The sequence below is a fragment of the Apium graveolens genome, chromosome 3, assembly GCF_009905375.1.
Source record: "Apium graveolens cultivar Ventura chromosome 3, ASM990537v1, whole genome shotgun sequence".
In the NCBI taxonomy this organism is placed as follows: Eukaryota; Viridiplantae; Streptophyta; class Magnoliopsida; order Apiales; family Apiaceae; genus Apium; species Apium graveolens.
In genome coordinates this window covers 73,170,471-73,181,372 of record NC_133649.1, presented here as the reverse complement: position 1 = coordinate 73,181,372, position 10,902 = coordinate 73,170,471, and positions in this window count along the sequence as shown.

Below are 10,902 nucleotides of genomic sequence, written 5' to 3'. Positions count from 1 at the left end.
ACGGAAGCATGAGGTTGTGCATCGACTATCGGGAACTCAATAAGCTTACGATCAAGAACAAGTATCCATTGCCTCAAATCGATGATTTGTTTGATTAGTTGAAAGGAGCCAAGTATTTTTCTAAGATTGATTTGAGATCTGGATATCATCGATTAAAGATCAAACCTGAAGATATACCAAAAACAGCTTTCAGAACAAGGTACGGTCATTATGAATTCCTAGTGATGTCTTTTAGATTGACCAATGCCCCAGCAGCATTTATGGACCTGATGAACAGAATTTTCAAGGAATATTTGGACCAGTTTGTAATTGTGTTTATCGATGACATTTTGATTTACTCAAAGTCAATGGAGGATCATGCTAAGCATTTAAGGATATCTTTGGAAATTTTAAGAAATAAGAAGTTGCAAAGTTTTCAAAGTGTGAGTTTTGGTTACAAAAGTTCAATTCTTGGGACACGTAGTAAGTATTGAAGGAATCAAAGTGGATCCAGCAAATATTGAAGCTGTTATGAATTAGGAAAGGCCAAGGACACCAACAGAAGTAAGAAGTTTCTTAGGACTGGCAGGATATTATCGAAGATTTGTTCAAGATTTCTCAAAGATTGCGACGTCTTTGACGAAGCTTACTACAAAAAGTGAGAAGTTCATATGGAATGAGAAATGTGAAGAAAGTTTCCAGGAAATAAAGAAGAGATTGATCACGGCACCTGTTTTGTCACTTCCAGATGATCAAGGAAATTTCGTAATCTATAGTGATACTTCTCATAAGGGATTAGGTTGTGTTCTGATACAGCATGATAAAGTTATTGCATATGCATCGAGATAACTGAAACCTCATGAGCAGAAGTATCCTACTCATGATTTGGAACTAGCGGAAATAGTATTCGCCTTGAAGATTTGGAGACATTACCTATATGCAGAAAAATGCGAGATCTATACTAATCACAAAAGTTTGAAGTACATATTCACGCAAAAGGAGCTCAACATGAGATAAAGAACATGGTTGAAGTTGATCAAGGATTATGATTGCACGATTAACTATCATCCAGGAAAAGCGAATGTGGTGGCAGATGCGTTAAGTAGAAAGGAAAGACTGAACATGCTAACGATACCTGCAGAATTATACAGGGAATTTCAGAAATTGGAATTGGAGGTCAGAATTTGCAAGCCTAGTGAAGTAAAGATGTATAGCATGACGTTTCAGCCAGAATTACTAGAGAAAATAAGATAATTCCAAGAGGAAATAATGGATCAGGATATCAATCGTTTGGTTGGAGAAGAGTTATGCACTCAGAAGGACGATCAGGGTATTCTTAGATTTTCATCCAGAATTTGGATACCACCAGTGGCAAAACTGAAGAATGAAATTCTACAAGAAGCTCACAATTCAAGGTATTCCATTCATCCGGGAAGTACCAAGATGTAGAGAGATTTAAAAGAAAATTATTGGTGGCCAGACATGAAGAGAGAAACTGCAGAATGGGTCAGTAAATGTTATACGTGTCAAAGAGTTAAGGCAGAGCACCAATGACCAAGCGGATTATTACAATCATTGGAGATTCCAGAATGGAAGTGGGAGCACATTGCTATGGATTTTGTAGTTGGATTACCAAGGACGAAAGCGAACCATGATGCTATTTGGGTCATAGTGGACAGACTTACCAAATCAGCTCATTTCTTGCCTATCAATGAAAGATTTTCATTGGATAAGTTAGTTCACATGTATTTGAAGGAAATAGTATTTCGTCACGGAGTCCCTGTGTCTATTGTATCTGATCGAGATCCATGATTTAATTTGAGATTCTGGAGAAGTTTTCAAGAATGCTTGGGAACTAGGTTGAACATGAGTACAACTTATCATCCGCAGACGGACGACCAGAGTGAGAAAACCATCTAGACTATTGAAGATATGTTACGTGTTTGTGCTATTGACTTCAAAGGAAATTGGGATGAGCATTTACCCTTGGTGGAATTTGCTTACAATAACAGCTATCATGCCAGTATCGGAATGCCTCCCTATGAAGCTCTTCATGGACGCAAATGTCGATCACCGGTGTATTGGGAAGTAGTTGGACAACGTAAGATACTTGGACCCAAGTTGGTGCAACAGACAAAAGAAGTTGTGGAAGTCATCCAGAAAAGGCTAATTGCAGCACAAAATCGTCAAAGAAAGTATGCAGATCAATCTAGAAAGGACTTGGAATTCGAAGATGGAGATCTAGTGTTATTAAAAGTGTCACCATGGAAAGGATTGTCGAGATTTGGTAAGAAAAGAAAGCTGAGTCTTAGATACGTTGGACCTTTTGAAATTTTGAAACGTGTCGGCAAGGTAGCTTACGAATTGGCGTTACCCCCACACATGGAGCACATTCATAATGTTTTTCACGTATCAATGCTTAAGAGGTATAATCCAGATTCCAGGCATGTAATCGAGTATGAGCCGATAAAACACTAGGCGGATTTATCGTATGTAGAGAATCCAATAGAGATTCTAGAAAAGAGAGAAAAAATATTGAGAAAAAAATTATAAATTTAGTAAGAGTATTTTGGAGAAATCCAAAGGTTGAAGAGTCAACCTGGGAATTCGAAAGTAATATGCGAGAAAAGTACCCTCAGTTTTTTATTTAGCAGATTCCGAGGATAAAATCCTTTCAAGGGGAGAGGATGTAATATCTGGGATATCGCGTGAAATTATTTTATCAATCAATGATTATTATATGATTATTATGTGATTTTGGTGAATTATATGTTGATTGATATTGACAAATAGATGTATATATGTGATTAAATGTGAGTATGTTAATTTTAATATGTCCAGAATAAAATATATATAATTATGGTTTTTTCTGGTAATTTTTAGATCGTTATATGATTTTATAATGATTTACAGATTCAATAATTATTTTCTGAATAATTACAAAAAAAAATTATAAAGCCGGGAATCGTCCAACCTCAACCGTTTTTACGTTTTTACAACCCGAAACTCTTCCGAAAACTCCTTCCTAACCAAATCCGGTCATTCCGGATATTTTCCATGTTTTGACTTTTTCGATCTGGATTACGGTTTGACCCGTATGCGTCCCAGCGTATAATTTTCGATACGATAATTGTTTCGATATATCAACAAAACTCGTATACTCGAAAGACGGGATAATATTACATTATTTTCGTATAAAGTGTTTATAAAAGGCCCGGTTGGGATAATTATCCAATACGGGTATTAAATCGAATCGTTTTTGTAGTTACTTAGCGGCTAAGTAACTAATTTAACGATCCAAAATGATCCAACACGAACCAATATTCTATAAACATATATAGCCCTTTTATTATTTCATTTTATTCGTAATAATCATAATCGATCAGTAACCATATAACAAAATACAGGGAAAAACCCTAAAAACGTTACGTTCTTTTTTTTTGAATCAATCGTACAAACGAAGGCGTTATCGAACTTCCATTCGGGCGTGCAACATATCAAAATGAAGCTCTCGAAAACCTCTTTCTGAATCAATCATCCGTTTTTGTGCAAGAATCAAGGTATTCTTCTGATTTAATTATTTTATTTCAAATTTATTAAAGATTAAATTATGAAAATTTGTTATTGATGTTGTTGATAGGATTTGATGATTCCATCGTGTAGATAATATTTTTCTGGTCAATTTGGTATATTATATTTCAAAAATATGATTCAATAACATAAAGAAAATGATGTTTGATTCTGTAAAACTGAAATTAAGGTTTAAAAGAATAAATGTTCTGAATCAAAATTGGGGGTTTCATTTTTAATGATTCTGGGCTCGACTGAATAACACCAATGGATAGATTGTGCAAAACCCAATCGATTCATGTGTTTGGTTTTAATGGAGGGTCCCGAACTCGACTCGCCGGAGTCGAAGAACACGGCGGCGGCGTAAAACGTCGGCCAATTTTCCGACCACCAGCTTGATTATTTAGCGATTCTGATTCGGCAAAGATGTTCCTGGAATCACAGAGCACGTATGTTGAGATTTGGGAGTGATTCTGGGCTGATTTGCAGGTCGCCGGAGAAGCTCATGGCCGGCGACCATGGCTTCCCGGCGACAGGGGGGAAGACTTTAAAAGTTACAGTTTGCCCCCCGGAGATTTGCATAATTTACATTCTTAATACTCTAGTTTTAATATTTTGCAAAAACCAGATTATTGTTTTGATTATTTTCAAAAACAATATTCTGTTAATTTTAAAAATCAGAAAATGTATATTTATTTATTTTAAATTAAGAAAATTTTTATTTAATTATTTTTAAATTTAGAAAATTGTTTTAATTATTTATTTATTCAAAAATAAATCAAAAATATTTTGTTATTTAATTTTAATTAGTTTTTAATTACTTTAATTAATCAATTAATTTATTATTAATTGATTAATTAATTTAATTAATTATTAATTAATTTTAACTGATTTAATAATTAGACTTAATTATTTAAAATTGATTTAAAAATTTCAAAAAATATTTTCAAGCTTTAAAATAATATTTTAAATTATTTTCAAGGCTCGATGATTATTATAAAATTATTTTAAAGTTAGATTCGGGTATTCGAACCCTTTTATTTAATTCCGAAAAATGTTCAAAAATTCATATTAAATACCTGGAAAATCATTTTAACCCCGAATCTTCTTTGAAAAATTATTTGGATTAAATATCTTAAGTGCTATGTGTTATATGTGATCCGGTTGTTGTGTAATATGACTGTATGTGCATTGTTTGACGGTTTTATTCATAACTTTCAATCCGTACGTCGGATTTGGGTAAAACGAAGGGTAGTTAAAAGCTTGTAACGATTAGAATGTGATGAGAAGTAGTATTGATAAGTACATATGATGTTTAACAGAGGAAGCGAGACGTAGAAAAGGAAAACAGGTAGTCAGTGAGTGGGAACCACTTGAAAAGTGCTAATAAAGTGAAAGCGAATTGATAAGGCAAGTGTTTCTATTCCTCTTGATTATATTGCAAGTATTTTGAACCCCTTTCATTATGTTGTAATTATTCCAAACAGTTTTCATTCTATATTGCAAGTACTTTTGAAGTACTTAACCCTAAATCCTAATTCTTATTGATCTTGAGTCATAAGCCTGATTCTTCATGAACCATTGATTGTTGAATTCTCAAATACGAACCATACATATACGATACCACTCCACAATACATATATACCACACACTGATTCTTGTTACTGAATTGCTTGATATTCCAACCCTTTTGCTTTGTTTAACAGAAGACCAATCATTGTAACCTTTGAACCCTTGGTCTTCTACTTTCTGATTCTTTCTTTGATTGAAAGTCAATTCTTAAGATTCCATTGTTATATCTTCTTGGAATAATGAATCACCCTATATTTCGAGATAAATATTGTTTATGATTCGGTTCATTGGTTTACATTGTTAATCATATTGTTATTCTGGAATTGGATTTTTTTTTTTAAATACGGACCAGATTCATGGTCATAATAGGCCAATGTGTGCCATGGATCCAGTATATAGAGCAAAGCTGGGAGCCTTGCTCGGGGTTAGTGCGTGATTGATGTAATAACCCCAAAATTTTGAACTTTTTTTTGTAACCCTTATGAATAGTGTTTTGGCTGATATTGCTGAATAAGAAAACTTTTCATGCCACACTATGTAGGGGTTCTTTTATTGTTATTCTGAGATCGTATTAGTACTCTATATGATAAATAAGTGTATGTAAAGATCGTCAGAATCCAAATTCGAACACTTTGATTTTTCCCGAAAATCCACCAGATACCGAAAGAATTGAGTATAAGGTAACAGGATAAAAAGGATTTAAATTCAAGGATTATAAGAGAGGATCATAAAAGGAATATAATGTATTGAGAAAGGTTAAGGAAACCCAAGTAATAAGATCCCGGGTATGATCCCTCAAACGATAAACGAAAATGAAAGTTAAGTGAACCGTATAACAGATCACCGGTCATTAGCCAAGTAATTAGAAGCTAATCAAAGAGGTTAGTGAGGATGATGTCATCAAACCAATAAGAAGAGGACAAGTGTGGGAGGATGACATAACAAGGTGACATAAGCATGACAAAGAAAAGTGTGTTGTTGGTTGATTAAGAACCACACAAAAGTTACCATGGTAAAAAGTAATAAATTAAAACAAAACAACATCAACCAAGCCAAAACAATTAATTTCACCAAAAATAGAAGTTGACTTCTCTTCTTCAAGAACAAAAGCTCTCGGCTTTTTCTTCTAAAACGAAGGAAGAAAATTTCAAAACCCTAGCTACACACCTTCAAAAATCAAGAGGTTTGTTTCTTTAGCTTCCATAATTCATAACTTATATGAGCCATAAGTTTAAGCTCAAGATTCCATGTTTAACATAGCTAATCAATTCATCAAAGTTCTTGGTGAATAGTATTTTCAAGAAACTAACTTTGTGTATTCTTATGTTTTCTTCAAGATCCAAGCTTAGTAAAGATAACTAGTTGTTACTTAAGGCTTCCTAATTTATTCTCCACTCTCCAAGGAATGTATAACCCGTCCAAACCCTAACTTTACTTTGAGTATTAGGTTTAGTTTTGTTGTTATGGTTCATGAGAAGCATGATTCTTGTAGACTTAGAGTGTGGTTGGTTTTGTAATGAGTTAGAGTTGTAATTCTTGGATTATTGATTAATGAACTTAAGTATAGTTTTAATTCATGTTTGAGAATAATATAAATTTGATAACTTGAGGTGTTGGGGCTGTTGTAGTATGGTATGGATGGATTTTGGTTGTATGAATGAATTGTCGTTGATTGGTGGTTGGTTTGGAGTAGAATAAAAATTGGTAATCGCGTAAACATAGCCGTCGTAATGTCCGATTTACTTTAGACTGTTTTTTCTCTTAACATCAGGACCCAAGAACTCCCTGTTAGGTTTTGACCATTGCCATGATTAGATAGTTCATGTTATGAGCTTCGTTTTGATATGTAATTCGTTTGAATCCGATGTACGGTTTAGGAGAAACGACCGTTTTAAGTAACGGCATTTCGCGAACGAATCATTACTCCTCGCCTTACTTTGGAACATAGGTTAAAGACCTTAAGTGACTAATTGGAGTATGAATCATTTATGTAAAGTGTATTAGGCAGTTGGTAAGGCACTCGCGAAAGAATCGCCTTAAAACCCTTAATGGTTAATTTATTAAATATGGTGGAGCCGAGGGTACTCGAGCAACTTAAGGGAATCGTTGAGCGCAAAGCGGGTGTTAGAGTCTAATTGGTTAAAGTATAGATTCATAAGCGACTTTGGTTTAATTCCAACTTATATGTTGTTTATAGGTTACCAGACTCGTCCCAAGCCATTTGTCACCCCCAGTTGCTCAGGCAAGTTTTCTACCCGTTATACTGTTGTTGTGATGTATACATATGTATATGCATTATCTTGTGATAGATGCATGGTGGTTAATTAGCAAATCTTGCGATATATTGGAGCATGTGATATGGTATATATGCATGTCTGTTTCGTAATCTTGATATATATCTGTTGATTCAAATTCTTATAAGTTGCATAATACATATGCTAGAGATAAGCAGTAGTTGTGTATACCCTTAGTATAGGGGACCCAAAGGTGAACATATTGCTAAATCAGGAGTCGATGTTTCCGAGTATAATATATATATATATATCTATATATAGATATAGATATAGTTTTCAAAACTATTAATCGAATAAGGTTTATTCGATAACTTTATTTTAATTAATGAATATTAGTTTGAATATTCATTCGAGGACCTATGACTCCATTTATTTTATTTAATGAATATGATTTTGAATATTCATTCGAGGACCTATGACTCCGTTTATTTTATTTAATAAATATTATTTTGAATATTCATTCGAGGACTTATGACTCCGTTTATTTTATTTAATGAATATTATTTTGAATATTCATTCGAGGACTTATGACTCCGTTTATTTTATTTAATAAATATTATTTTGAATATTCATTCAAGGACTTATGACTCCGCTTATTTATTAAATAATATTCTTTATTTTATTAAAGAATAATGTTTCGATAATCAAACTCATTTTCGATTATTCAAATAAAGATCGTACTTTCGTATAAGTTTATCTTTGGTTATTTAGTATTCATTTCAAGTATGAGTTTAAAACTTTTACTTCAATTATTTTTATAAGGATTATCCTTATGGGAATATTATTTAAATAATAATATTCAGATATTTTCTAATATATTGTGACTGATTTATTTTATTAAATCAGCATTACTCCAAACATTCTTAAAAATGTTTTCGAGTCTTCAAAATGATTTTAAAAGTTAGAGCGGATCCCAAAAAACTCGTTTCCAGATTTAAGATCTTCCTTTCGAAGGAGACTTGAATATTCGCTCAAAAATCTTAGGGATCCAGCTCTGTGGTGTATTTTATATTCGCAACGAGGTTGCTGTTTTGAGAAAACAATTTGATTACTTGCTCAATGTTCGGGAAGTAAGTCCATCTAATTGAGTCGGCATAAGCGACAGGCCGGGGTACGGTCTAGAAGGTGTAAGAGGTTGGGTGACAGTCCATCCATGCGTGAGTGGCTGGGTAACGGTCTAGCGCAAGGTCCTAATGCGGCCAGGGTGATGACCGGCGAGGAATTCATCCATCTACAGTAGAAAAGGTTACTTATTGATATCTTTGCCTGAACAACAAGATATCGGGTTTATGCCACAATTCTTTCCCTTTCCAAAAATTCATTGGATGTTACAAACTCTGTTCATACTTTACATTACAGAGGTTTTCAGGAAATGTATAAGAGATATATATGTGAATATATATATATCGGGACTTAATGAAGCTTCTCATAACTTCATTTCATTCAATAATATTTCAAAGATTTAATATATTCAAATCTTATCTTGTAGTCTCATCTATGTGATGAACTGTCGAAAACTCATTATACTTTGAACAGTGGTAGTTCAAATAGTTTTATAAATGATATAAGCATAGTGAAGTATTTGGTAACTTCATCCCTTGTTTTTGCTTATATCCAGTAAGTAATTATCTTACACTTGATAAAGGATTTAGTAAGTTATCCATTTAGATACTTGCATTATTGTTTACACTATATATTATCTTGCGAGCTGTAATGCTCACTCTTGCTTTATTTTTTCATCACACAACAACAGTTAGGAAAGATGGCCAGACTCAAGCAGACCCAGCGCAAGCGCGTGAGAAGCGTCTCGCGTCTTCCCGTTGACGTTGTAGCTACTATAGCTGCAGAGGTAGATCTATTGGTAGATCAGGCATTCTACTTTTGGGAACCAAATATTGTATAATTATAACTTGTGGCAGATAATGGCAAATAACTGTAAACTTATCAAGTAATCATTTTGGGTTGTAATAACTTTTAAATTATGGATTCAAGGACTTGTACTTATTTCAATTTCATCTCTGAGACTATAACGGGTTGTGGTGTGTGTTAGTGTGGGGTCACAGCATGAGGTTATTTATTATTAATTAAGTTAAGTGATATTGTGGAAAGAAATACCGTGACGACCCGGATCCCCGACCCCGGATCTGGGGTGGTTACAGAAATGGTATCAGAGCTAAGCGTTATAAACCTCAGAGATGATGCGACGATATAATAATAAACTCACAAAGATAATAAGAACTCTTGCCAAGTTCATGGTCAGACTACTTAAAGTAGCACTGACAGTTAAAACCCTTACGGGAACCCTTATAAGTATCATGATAGTAACTTAGCTCATTTAATGTGTAGGCACATGAGATAGAGGACCCTGAGATGTTCGAGCGTGAGCATGATGAGGCACTGCTAGATGCCGAGGATCAGGAGGAGCCTGAGATGGAGGAGGATGAGGAGGACCCCTCAGAGGAGTCAGAGACAGACGTTTTTGCTATTTCAGATGAGGAGGACCCGGATGAGGTCCCAGTAGCTGAGGAGCATGTCGGAGCTATAGTGGAGTACACTGGTACCCCTTTACCCACACTCCCGGTGGTCAGAGCTCCTACCCCTCCACCACTATCTTGGAGCCCCTATGATGACAGCTCAGAGACCCATACTCCCGAGCCTAGGCAGACCGAGGAGGCACCCCCAGCGGCTCCGGATTCACCACCTCTCGACCCTGCCCATAGGCAGTCTTTGTTAGCTCACGGCTATGTTCAGGATGTGCTGAGGACCTGAGTGGCTGTTGCTGAGGCCCGGCTGGATGAGGTCAAGAGGGAGTTGGATGCGGAGAGGGCAGGCAGGCGTGCCCAAGCCTATGAGACTAGGGCTACTATACCCCGATCCTTGAGGTGGGAGCTGACGGGGATAGAGCTCACGTCCCGAGCGAGACTCCGATCACTCCAGGGGGACAGGCATGGTAGGATCTCCAGGTGGCAGGCCGACTATATCTTCCTTCGTGCGATGGAAAGGGTATGGGAGCTGACCCGCTCCGGTGTGTGATTCAGGACTGACGATGGGATAGTCTAGTTGTCTAGTTAGTCGAGGCCTTAGTAAGAGCCAATTTTCCGAAATAGTTGACTTGTATATAACTTGTCTAGTTAGTCGAGGCCTTAGTAAGAGCCAATTTTCCGGAATAGTTGAATAGTTGACTTGTATATAGCTGACGGGGATAGAGCTCACGTCCCGAGCGAGACTCCGATCGCTCCAGGGGGACAGGCATGGTGGGATCTCCAGGCGGCAGGTCGACTATATCTTCCGTCGTGCGATGAAAAGGGTATGGGAGCTTACCCGCTCCGATGTGTGATTCAGGACCGACGATGGGATAGTCTAGTTGTCTAGTTAGTCAAGGCCTTAGTAAGAGCCAATTTTTCCGAAATAGTTAACTTGTATATAGTATCCCTTTTTCTGACCTAGACAGATAGACTCTTGGGTATCACTTTTGGGCAGATGGCGT